This window comes from Myotis yumanensis, unplaced genomic scaffold (genome assembly GCF_028538775.1).
Source record: "Myotis yumanensis isolate MYYU_CA2020_CCGP unplaced genomic scaffold, mMyoYum1.0.hap1 SCAF_2, whole genome shotgun sequence".
Taxonomy (NCBI): Eukaryota; Metazoa; Chordata; class Mammalia; order Chiroptera; family Vespertilionidae; genus Myotis; species Myotis yumanensis.
The window spans coordinates 207884966-207897408 of NW_027223753.1; the positions used below are offsets into that span (position 1 = coordinate 207884966).

Sequence of the window (12443 nt, forward strand, 5' to 3'; positions counted from 1 at the left end):
CTTAGTGATAAAACAAATTTTACAAACTTTCTTTTTAAAAAATAATATTTAAATCAATAGAATTCTAGTAAAATAAATATTGACATAATAAGATGTATAGCTGTAACAGCAGGAGCAATAAATGGTGCACATGTCCCAGGTGCTGCTACATAAGCAAACCCCTCTGTCCTAAGGCAGGAGGGACAGGGCCATCTCTGTTTACATGAGAAAAAGAGGGGTTCTGAACTGAATAATGACCAGCTGGTTCCAGAGCTCATTCTCCCAACCACCAGACAGGTAAACTCTATTTTCATGCTAGTCAAATATAAAAACCAATGAAGTTTCTTGTTTCAGACTTGAAAGAGTCTGATGGTTGAAAGTGGCATGTAACTTCCAAGTTGTAAGGTTTTTGTTTTGTTTTTTTTGGGGGGGAGCAGTAAATAGATTTGGATATTAAAATAGAAGTAGTTTACAGCTATCTGTGATTTATAAGAGCATCACACTCATGACAAATACACTAGCCTGTCCTCTCCAACATGAGATTTTTTGTCCAGAGAAGGAAGCAGAAGTCCTGCCAGCAAACCACCACCCAAGGACCGCATGGCTGCAGCGAGTGCAAGTCAGCTTTGTCCAAGGCTGTACCCAGGCCTCAGCTGTCGGGAGGAGATGGCTGTGATCAGAACCTCAGGGGACAAGCACACACTTGATTTATTATGTTTAATAGTTCAGTGCCCCATCAGGCTGCATAAGCCAGTACAGCAGAAACCGACAGAACTTATTAGCTGCTTTCTGCTCCTAGAGAGACTCACAATGCAGATTGTGTCCTTGGGGCCATGGAGGGGAGGGGAGTTCTGTCCTGTAATGCTCTTGCCAGTCACAGCATTGGAAAGATGGTCAGGGTTTACAAAACCTGACTTCAGTGAGCATTCTGCACAGCCTGCTGGCTTGTCATTCGAGTTCATACAGACAAACGTGATGGGGTTGGGGAGCCAGTGGCCTGTCCCTCTTTCCTCCCTGCTCAAGGGCTCTGACATGCTGGCCTCATGTTGGCAGCAGTGTGGAGCTTTCTCTTTCCAGCAAAGCGAGGGCTTCCTCCAGTCCTAGCTCTAAGAAAGTGCCCAGGGTCTAGGCTGTGACCCACCTTAGAGTGCCTCTAAGGTGAATAACAGGTCTGCTGTGGAGACAGGTCAGGCCTCCTTGAGCCCTAAGTCTTGATCCTACCTCTGCCATGTCTGTCTGCTCCTGCAGTGATGAGCTTGTGTGCCTAGCACCTGCACACAGCAGGCATTCAGTCTGTCTGCACACACTCTATCTTCCTACAGACCCTCTGGCCAGAGTGGGAGGCCAGCCACGGCAGGGACATTCAACTGAACACTCAGTTCTTACTGGGAGTCTGGCACCAGGCACAAGACAAAGGAGCACAGCCTTCACTCTCAAGTGGCTCTCAGTTTGGTAGAAAATTCAGACTGCAGCCTGGGATAGCTGGCAATTCCAAAATCTGAAAATCCACCATCACTACTTCAGCCTTCAAATATGTGTTCCAGATAGGTTGGGGGTTCAAAAGTCCCTCTTCTGGAAGGAAGGAAAGGAAAGCTGTTTACGGCGTCAGGGTTAAGAAACTGAGGGGGAAAGGCTGGGGAATGGTCCCCATGCTTACACTGCACTGCACACCCCTCCCTCTTGCCATTGCCCTGGAAAAAAGACATTGCCCAGACCATTGCTGGCAGACATCTGAGACCACAGGGAGAAGCTAGGAATGAGTGAGTGCCAGTAAGAGAGTCAGAGAGAATGGCAGACATGCGGGGCCTGCACGACTTGGCACTGTGCAGGCTCCAGTTAATGAGCTTTCTGATGTCCTATGACTGGGCCCAATGAAGCCGGATGGACACTGACGGTGAGAACAACAGCTGGGACAGAACAGTGCTGAATGAGCCCACGGTAGTATGAGGCCGGGAGCTGACCTGATGACGAAGATGTCTGTCTGGGTATCCACACAGATGTCACCATGGTCAGACATGCAGCACAGCAGAGAAGAGAGCTGCCCAGGGACAGATGCCCCAAACCTGCCTCCTGTAAGCTCCCGTGTGGGGACTCACAACTCCACTGTGGGTCTGCGCTTCCTGAATTTCAGGGCCTCTGCAGGCCCTCTCCAGGTGAGTGCCCCCATGACACAGAGACAGGCCAGCACAGACAGGTATAGATGCCAAGACTGGGTACATAAGACCCAGAAAAATCTATAAATATAAGAAGGGATGAGTTTAATAGGGTGACTAGCATTAGACATCCCTACCAGCAAAGCCAGAAAACATTTTTTTTTATTTCAATTTACAAGAACCTAAAAATAATCAGTCAGATAATTCTAAGAAAAGATGTGTAAAACCTCTATGTAGAAATCTATAAAACATTAGGAGAAATTAAAGAAAAATTGAGAATTAAAGAAAGGCATCATGTTCATGGACTTGAACACTCGATAATTTCAGATATTAAATCTCCCTAAATTGATCTGCAGATTGACTCCAACAGACAAGCTGGTTTTAAAATGCATGTGAAAAATTCATCAGGCCAAATGTAGCCAAGACATTCCTGAGAGAAAGAACCAAGTGAGACCTATTTACCAGAAAGCGAAGGCAGTTCAGTCCTGTGACAGGGGCACAGGAACAAACAACTAATCGATGGACCACAACAGGAAGTCAGAGACAGGCACTCACAGCTCGAGGAGGCAGAAGACAGTCTTTCCAATCAGTGGCATTGGCTGGCAGGGTCAGCAGGTACAGAATGAAACCCTGCCCTATTAATTCCAAGTGGACTGTGGCTCAACATGAGGAGACAACATAGGATACTAGCTATATGAAGTGGGGACAAGGACAGATCACTTAGACATGACAAGCTCAATGCTTCCAAAAAGACTGATATAATGGACCACATTACAATTAAGGTCTGTTTATCAACAGACACCATTAGGAGAGAGAAAAGGGGCCCACAGAGTGGGCGAAGATATTTGTACTTCATTTAATCACTCAGGGATGCTATCCAGAAAATACTGACTGCCTGTAGAGAAGTGGGCAAGGCCTTGACCACACACATCCCAAAAGACTGATAAATACATCAGAAGGCAGCGAATCTCATCAGTGATGAAGGAAATGCAGGTTACAGTCACAGGCTGGACACCAGGACAACTGACACTCAACACAACATGACACAGACCCCTACCCAAAGCCCCGGGGAGCACAGCCTGTGCTGGAGGCTCAGCCGCTAGCTGCTTACACATTCACACTGGCCCCATCCCTGAGTTGGCCACAGGCTTGTACTATGACCCAGCACTTCCAGCTTCTGAGCAGAAATTTCTAACTAATATTCTGATCAAACACTACCAGAATCAGCATGTATAAAGAATGATAATACACAAGACCGAAAGGAGGTTTATTCTTGAAATGCATGAGTGCTTAATATCAGGAATTCTGTCCATGTCATTAATAAATTAAAGGAGAAGTTCAACAACCACACAAATAACAATAAACAACACCTAATGCTGACACTGTGCTTACTGTCTAGCAGGTACACTCCTTGCTGCAGCTCTGCAAGGAAGGCACGTCCCCACTTCACCCCACACACAGGGCCAGGGGTCACAGCTGAGAAGTGGGGGACCAGGACTCAGTCCAGAAACAGGCTCCATATCCCTGCACTGAACACCCATGTGCTGCTTCTCAACAGCAGCTGGAAAGGCACTTAATAAAACTCCACAGCCACCAATAATAAAATAAAATAGGGGGGAAATGTCTTAAGGTAAAGATCGTTATCTCCAAAAAAAGCAAAACACTGATTTTGAGTCTGTGTCCTTGTGACCGTTTTTTGTTTGTTTGTTTGTTTTTTTAACTGGAGAAGGGATGAGGCATAGAGCTTTTATTACAAAAAGGGACACAGATAGTAATTTATACCAAGAGAAATGTGGAAATCAGGAAGAATTTTAGGTAAATATATCAAAAGAAAGGGTGCTGCACTATAGCACGAAGAGCAAAGGAGGCTAAGATTAGTTGAGCACATGAAATTTTTAAGGAAAAATAAGGCCCAGACAGTTATAAAGGAAAAGGCTAGGGCAGGGCTGCTCTGGTTCATGTGGATCCTGTACAGGGGTCGACCTTGAAACTGAGTCCACTCCCCCCACATCCATGTAGGATCCAAGCACTGATTCCTGTTAAGAACATGTTACCAGGTGCTCACACAGCTGTGCTCCTGTAGGAACAATGCTCTTCATTACCCTCTGGCACTGATTTGTCCACTGATTAATGTGGTGCCCCCAAAAGACACCTCAACCCCTCCCCCTGGGGCACCTTGAGCGAGCCCCATTTGCAGCACTGCTGGGGCCTGTGGCCAGCAGTTGCCTGGAACCGTCCTTTCTTAACCAGACATAGGGCTCTGAGCAGTGGAGTGAGCCAGAGTTCATACCCAGGGAGGGGTCACAAGGAAGTCCATGGGGGTCACCATCTAGGCCACGGGGATGGTCAGGGTAGCAGCGCCCCACCATTATATCTGGTCAGGGACTCCATGCACATCTTCAGCACTGGCCCAGAGGGAGGGGTGAGGCAGGCTCACCTCTGCAGTGGAGGGGCTTCTCACCTGAGAGGGCTCTGAGTACAGGAGGCAGAGGCCTGGCCTGGTCACTGGCACCTGTCCTCCCAGGAGTGGCCAGTGTACCTCAGGTGTTACCGGGGTTCTCCTTATTGAGAGGGCCGGCTTCTCTTTCCTAAAAGGACACAGGGTCATTTCAGCCTCCAGAGTAAGGGCAGTGGGCATAGAGATGTGGTAACACCACTAACAGAACAGCCAACTGAGGCAGCGAGTGGCTTGCCCATGGTCACTGAGAGGGTGGGCTGTGGGCAGGCAATGGGCTGTGGGGTGGGGACACACCAGCAGCCCTAGGCAGCCTGGTCCAGGCTCTGGCCTCACTTCTCACCCTACCATGTGCAGCAGAAAGGCCTGGTACCTAGCGGCCCAGCCTGTGACCGCAGGGCTCAGGAGCTTCCAGCCAGACCACACTGTTCCCAGCCCAGGTCAGTCCTTGTGTAACTGCCCAAGGCACAGGCATCAAGTCTGTAGGTCACTTATGTCTTTGTGGGGTTGGGTGGGGCAGGAGGGGACCATATTGTTTGCTCCATTTCACTAGCCCAAGCTCCTGGCTGCCTGCTGCTGGGTCTCCTGAATGTGTAAGCTCATGTTCTTACAAGATTCATGCAGAGTTACAAACAGAATCACAGATACTCTTAGCTATGTTGGAGAAGTAACCTAACATGGGTTCATGAGTTTAGCAGGTCATTTCTTTCACTGTTGTGATGTGTGTGTGTGTGTGTGTGTGTGTGTGTATTTAGTTGTTGTTAATCCTCACCCAAGGATATCTTCTCCATTGATCCTTAGAGAGAGTGGAAGGGAGGAGTAGAGACAGAGAAACGTCAATGTAAGAGAGAGAGATCGATTGGTTGCCCCCTACTTCAACCAGGCCAGGGATCGAGCCCGCAACTGAGGTACATGCCCTTGACCAGAATCGAACCTGTGACCTTTCAGTCCTCAGGCCGACACTCTAAGCACTGAGAAAAACATCTAGGGTGGTATTATAATATTTTAATAATAATAATATCATTACAATACTGACAAATGGCATCGGCTAAAAATAAAATATATTTTTAAAAATGTGCTAAAGCAGCTAAACCATTAGGAATCTTTCCAAATGAAGAAAAGGAAAATTGAAGGGGGAAGGGAGAAGAATAGAAATAAAGACAAAAAATGTGAGTAAAACTCTAAAGGGAATAAAAATGAGAGTGATACAAGGAAAATAAGTGATTCAATAGTTAAAAATAGACAAGATTTTGAAAAGGTTAAGAAGGTAGAGATAGCATCAGAGAACTAAAAATTAAAAATAAATTCAGGGTGGGGGGAGAAGCAAGACAACTTAGATAAGAAACTATAAGGACCAATAATAATAATAATAATAATAATAATAAAGTTTAAAATATGGCTAAAGACTATAAAAAAATCAAATTTAAAAACTAAGAAGACCATGAGTTGGAAATTGAGCCTGGAACTCCTGGTTTGAAAGTGACTTTGGTAAACAGGTGAGAGCATGAGTGCTGGGCCCTGCCTGCAGATGCAGTTGGGCTACAAAGATCCAGCGTTCAGACACAGGAGGCAGCGGCTTAGAGTCAGTTTCTAGATACACACACACATACTCAAACCTGTGTTCTGGTTGGGAAAACACCCCCCTCTAAAGCCTCTACCCTATGCTCCCTGCTGGGTGTGAGCTGCACTGCCCACTGAGGATGGGGCACTGACACTGTCCTGAGAGGGAAGCTGAGAGCAGGAGGAGGAGCAGCCAGGGGACTTGGAGGGAGCAGTGGTGGGCCCATTCCCCTGTGCCCTGCACTGTGCTAAGGGGTTAGAACTCGTAGTGATGGCCCACTCTTTGGGAAGCCCACCCTGTGGGGAGCCAACTGAGGGTCCCTTAGGAGGGGGCCCTGAACACAGTCTGAGATTCCTGGCTGTCCGCTCCCTCTGCTAGACTCTCCCTGGGGGAAGAGAGAACTGAAGATGACCCCTGGGAACCTGAGGGGTCCTGGTGGCCTCCAGGGGTGGGGGCAGCCTCAGCAGAGATTTGGAGGGGGGCAGCAAAGCCACCACTTTCTCACAGTAGTGACTGCACTGACTATGGCTTCTGTGTTGGGGGCAGGGGTGTCTGGTATTCCTACCGAGATTTAATCCCCTGACTTTAATCTGCTGATGGTCCCTTAATCCGAAAACTGTCTAGCAGCCAACACGTTTCATTTACTTGTAATGGGTTTGGTTGTTTTTATTTGTGTGTCTTGGAGGTCGATACAGTGTGTGGACGGTTGAGCTCAGTATTGCCAATGGCCAAGACACAAAAAGCAGAGTTAGAAACCCATGCAGAGATGCTGCACTGGGGAAGCCAATAGGACAACCAGACAGGGGTCCACATTCTCGGATATGGTCCTACTGTAAAAAAAGGGCTTTGCAGCAGGAGTACCTGCAATTTATCAGAAGACAGGTTTCCACTGACCTGCCCACAGCCATCCCCAGCACCCCGCCACCAGTCCGGCAGGCAGCAGTCCAAGCTCCTGACACGCCGCCCTGAGCTTCCTCCCCAGCTTAGCCACTGTGTCCCAACTTGCCTCCCTGGTTCCTCAGCACCATGGGCCAGGCAGGGTCTTTTCGAACTGGGACTGCATGTGGGGGATAAGGATGGGGATGGAGATTGTGGTGATGCTCAGGAAAGCCCAGCCATGGGATGGGCTCTCTGTGCTTCTGGAACTCAGGCCAGATGGCTGCACTGGAGACAGGCGGAATATAGACCAAGATAGGTGCTATAGATGCAGCCAGGTGACAGGCCAGTGTTCCTGCCATGCTTCCTCCCTGTGCGCCTCGGCCTAGTGTAAGGCAGGGAACTCTGGAACCCAGGGTGTTAGCTGCTGTCCATTCCCAGATGTCACTCCAGGGTTCTTTGAAAATGTTAAGCTTAGAAAGTAAAACATATGCATTTCTTGGTCATTGAAACCAGTGGCTTTTAAAAGATTTGATTGTAATGGCAGCAGAATCCTTTCTAAAACCAGTAAAAAGCACAAAATAAAAAGGCAAAACAAATGTGGCAGAACTGCTCTGGTGAGTGAGCAGCCCCCTTGCAGCTGGGGAGACAAGATCCCAGAGGCTCTGAAAAATGGAGGGACAGAGCCACTATGAATTCTTATCCACTCCAGTCACTGTCACTGGAACCTTTTCTTACCATTTCCAGACAACACCTTCTTGTTTTGCATAAATATCACAGTATGTGTGTTCTGTGACCAGATTTTAAAATGCAGGTCTAATTTACATGCATAAATATGCACAAATCTTAGGTATGCAGGTTGATTTTCACACGGGCACTTACTGTGTGATTAGTTCATGACACAAAACATTCTAGACCCGGAGAAAAGTGCCTGTGGCCTGTCCTGCAGCTCAGCCAGCTGCATGCAGCGCTGCTTGCTGCTGTCACCAAAGTTCCTTCTGCTGTCGATTCACTGCATGCAGTCTCCACTTTCTTGCCTGACTTCTTCCACCCAAAACAACATTCCTGAGATCCGCCTGTGCTGTGCAGCAGAGTCAGCCTCTCTAGTACTACTGACTGCCCTGCTGACTAGGGCTCCATGGCAGAAGTGGGGCCACAGGGATGACCCTTATCCTGTCAATTGACAGTGGCTGAGGAGCAAGGTCTGTGTGGGGATGTGGCCCTGCTGGGGCTGCAGGATGGGGCATCCTCACAAGTCTCTATGGGACATAGTACTCACACGTCCTAAAGGGAGCACAGAGGGCCCCCTTTCTCCCTTATAAGCATTGTGGACACACATGTGTGGTGAGGCAGATTCCTAAGTTATGTGGAAGGCCTGTGCCCTGAGTCACTATTGTCTGGCTGCCAGGTCTTCTTGCTCTAGGCCAGCTGTGGGCAAACTACGGCCCGCGGGCCGGATCTGGCCGTTTGAAATGAATAAAACTAAAAAAAAAAAAAAAAAAAAGACCGTACCCTTTTATGAAATGATGTTTACTTTGAATTTATATTAGTTCACACAAACACTCCATCCATGCTTTTGTTCCGGTCCTCCGGTCCAGTTTAAGAACCCATTGTGGCCCTAAGTCAAAAAGTTTGCCCACCCCTGCTCTAGGCTCAAACGGTACCATCCAGAGCAGAGGTGTAAGCATGACACCCCAGGATGCTGTATTCAGGATGTGTGCTTTGCTGGTGCCCTTCCCTAAAAAAAACTGTTTTAAAAATTCGCTACATGAAATAAGCCAGTCAGAGAAAGATAAATATCACATGATCTCACTCATTTGTTGAATATAATGCACAACATAAACTGATGAACAAAAATAGAGCCAGAGGAAAAAAATATTTTATTTATTTATTTTTATATATTTTTTTATTAATTTTTTTTTTTTGCTAAAAGTATTACAGAAAAAAAATATTTTAGAATATAATAGAAGTAATCCCTGTTATTTTCAGATTTTTAATATTTCCTGCAACTTGTGTGATATTATACTATGTTAGCACAGTTTTGGTAATATTATTATATTTAAAATCCTTTTTTTTTCTTAAAATATTAATGTTTATTGCATGTAACATTATTATATTTAAAGTCATTTTTCTTGAAATATTAATGTTTATTGCATGTAAAAAAATAAAAATAAAAAAATCAATGGAAAAATATCCTTGGGTGAGGACTAACAAAAAAATAAATTAAATAAAAATATACTTACAATTTTAAATCAGTGATACTTTTACATGTTTTTTAAAAAATCAAAATGTTGTACAAATGCATACTTTGTGAAGTCTCAATTTCTGTGTTCCTATCACTTGTAAATATTTCATCCCAAAATAAATTTATTTAATAGTTCCTTAAAAAAACAAAAAATCTCAACACACATTTTCTGTGAATCCTTGAGCTCATCACTTTGTCTCACATACACTGGTGTTTGGTGAGAAGGAAGGTTCTAAATTGGGTGTTTGTTTTTAATAGATAACTGACTCCACACCACTCACTGAATAATTTGTCCATTTCTACTGATTTAAATACACACCAGCCCAGCCGCTGTAACTCAGAGGTTGAGCATCTCGACCTATGAACCAGGAGGTCACAGGTTCAATTCCCGGTCAGGCACATGCCCGGGTTGTGGGCTCGACCCTCAGTAGGGGGCATGCAGGAGGCAACTAATCAATGATTCTCTCTCATCATTGATGTTTCTATCTCGCTCTCCCTTTCCTTTCCTCTCTGAAATCAATATATTTTAAAAAAATCTCTTAAATACACACTAAATTTATGAAAGCAAAACAGAACAGAACAAAACAAAGCCCACCTCGCTACAGGAACATTTTCCCACTCATCCAGGACTCCTGTCTAATGGTTCCATTTTTCACCCGGTAGGTTGTTTTTAGACAGGTTTTTCTTTTCTCTTATAGATTCTGTTGGATTGTTTTTATTTTTTATTTATTTATTTATTTATTTATTTAAAATATGGAACGCTTCACGAATTTGCGTGTCATCCTTGCGCAGGGGCCATGCTAATCTTCTCTGTATCGTTCCAATTTTAGTATATGTGCTGCCGAAGCGAGCACTGGATTGTTTTTAATAATGGCAGCACCCACCCCGTCCCCCGTAAACACACACACATACACCTTAGTATGGGGGTTGCAAGCTCAGGAGACAGAGCCCAGAGCTTGGCAGAGGGTGTGAGCAGCTGGCTTCTAAGCTGGATGCCCTGTTGCTCTAGAGCACGACCCTTGCTCCCAGCCATGCCTCTAGTGATGTCCAGATATGACAGTGGCTCCTGTAGTCCCCTTGCTACCCAGCAGACAGCCTGTGGCCATCCCCTTTCCAGGTGAGGGTGCCATGAGGCATGGGCTCCTGCCTGAGCCCCAGTAAGCAGAACCACAGTCTCTCCACGGCCTCATCTCTTCTGGTTTTCTGTGAGACTCCTGCTTAGCAATGGGGCAGATGGACAATGCTTAGCAATGGGGTCTTGCTGTGTGGCACAGACACAGATGGACCAGGCCCTGCCAGATCTCAGCACCATAGGACGGACCTGTACACCAGGTCACACGCAATGGAAAACCCATGAGACCATGTCACACTTACCCTGGCTCATATCTGATCAAAAGGATCATTACTTAAGAACATGGTCGCTCAGCTAGGACACTCTCTACCTCACCGCAGCCACAGGTCACATGCCCGGTACACCAGGAGTGCCACGTGACCATAGCCTACACTTTCACTCCTGTGTGGTTGACCTATTGGCTCTCACACTTATATGGACATCAGCAGCACCTAGAAGATTTGGTAAGTGGACCATACTCCATGCCAGAGTTACTGACTCAGGCTGTCTGGGGAAGGAAATAGCTGGGAATCGCCTCTCCAGTTCTCAGGTGATGGTGGTTGTCCAGGACCCTCAGAGAACCACTGCCTTGCACTATACATAAAATAATGCAGCCGACATTCAGAAAGAAGGAAGCCCAGTGCTCTTCCAGTGGGCACATCAGCTGTGCCAAAGGACAGCCCCAGGTGACCATGCCAGCCTGCTGGTCCTTAGTCCCTGACCTCTGAAGGCTCCTACCTTGGCCAGAATAAAGATGTGTCTTCAGTTCTGAGGTGCTCAAGACACCAAACCTTCCTGAGGCTTCTTCACATGGTGACATCTGCTTTATGGTGGGTGGGTTTCTGCCTCTCATGCAGAGCTGGGGTCTTACATGAGACCACCAACATGCAAAGTGCCGAAGGTCAGAGGGCACCAGCCAGGCCCAACTCCACAATGCCCTTTCAGTTCCCAAATAAGTCAAGGTCAAAAGCAATGAGCATGCTGTTAAGAGACCAGCCCTGTGTTTTCCCCTCCCAGGTGAGTGTGAAAGAAAAGGACATGCCCGCTGGAGACAGGTGGGGACAGAGACCAGCTGTGAGGACCAATGCGCCCACTCCTCATGCTTTATGAGAAATGGAAAGGGGTCACAGCCAGTTGCTTCTGCATTGTTGTATTTATGTTACTTCTGGAAAAACAATTGTCTATTCTGCCGTAAGAAAGGAAAATCAACATCCCATAACACTCGCCAGGCCCCAGAGAGCAGTTCTCATTTTCCCCCGAAGGCAACTGGGGGTATAACTTTGTAATTTTATTAACATAAAAGCATACATGTTTGTCACACCAGAGTGTGTCAGTCTTCCTACCACATAAGATGACTGAATGGTCACATTATCTTAGACAATGGGGACACATGAAAGGTGCGGCAGGAAAAGGAGACTGGTAAAAACTGCATTAAAATACGAGGAACCTTCCCCAGGCATGAAAATTTTATAATCATAAATATGAAAAACATTGAAATTTTCTGCCTTATCTTAATAAAATAGAAGAAAGACTTCCATTTCCTCAAGATTGGAAAATGGGCAAGAAAGAGCCCTTTAGAAACATTACATGAGATTGCTTCAAAGGCTGCAGTTGGAAGGAAGTGGGCATCATTCTAAATGAAGAGTATTTGCGCAAAGGCATTACTTTCAAGAAGAGAAAAGCCTCTTTTCTTACCGAGGGTGCAACTGCTCTTTTTTTCATCTAAAATACAGAGGAATACATAATCTGAAGTACATTTAGTTTTCTGAACTTAGCCGTAGACCCATGTTTCCTGGAGAGTTAGTTAAAATACAAATAAAATATTAAGTATTTTATCTATGAAAGGTAAAAAACATTTTTCCCAATAAAAAATAAATTGAGTACCATATGACTTTGATTCTGGCAAACCATTTCTGGAAGTACTTTTCCCAGCAAATTCAAAGAGGAGATATAACTTGTTTCAGTATGGCACCACTGATCAGTTCAGATATTGCAGACATTTTATTCTATTCATTATTTACCAAAATATGTTTAAGGATCTTGAACTAATAGAATACCTTCGT

The 12443-nt window shown here is 45.7% G+C and overlaps 1 protein-coding gene and 1 non-coding gene across 15 annotated transcripts in view; both read right to left on the reverse strand.

Moving 5' to 3' along the window:
* PCBP3 (poly(rC) binding protein 3) overlaps positions 1–12443 on the reverse strand; it is a 210778-nt gene that overhangs the window by 53931 nt on the left and 144404 nt on the right. The gene's annotated exons all lie outside the window — the stretch shown is intronic.
* LOC139004486 (U6 spliceosomal RNA) lies at positions 10017–10123 on the reverse strand. The gene has a single exon (XR_011470368.1). It is a non-coding gene; the product is annotated as a U6 spliceosomal RNA (small nuclear RNA).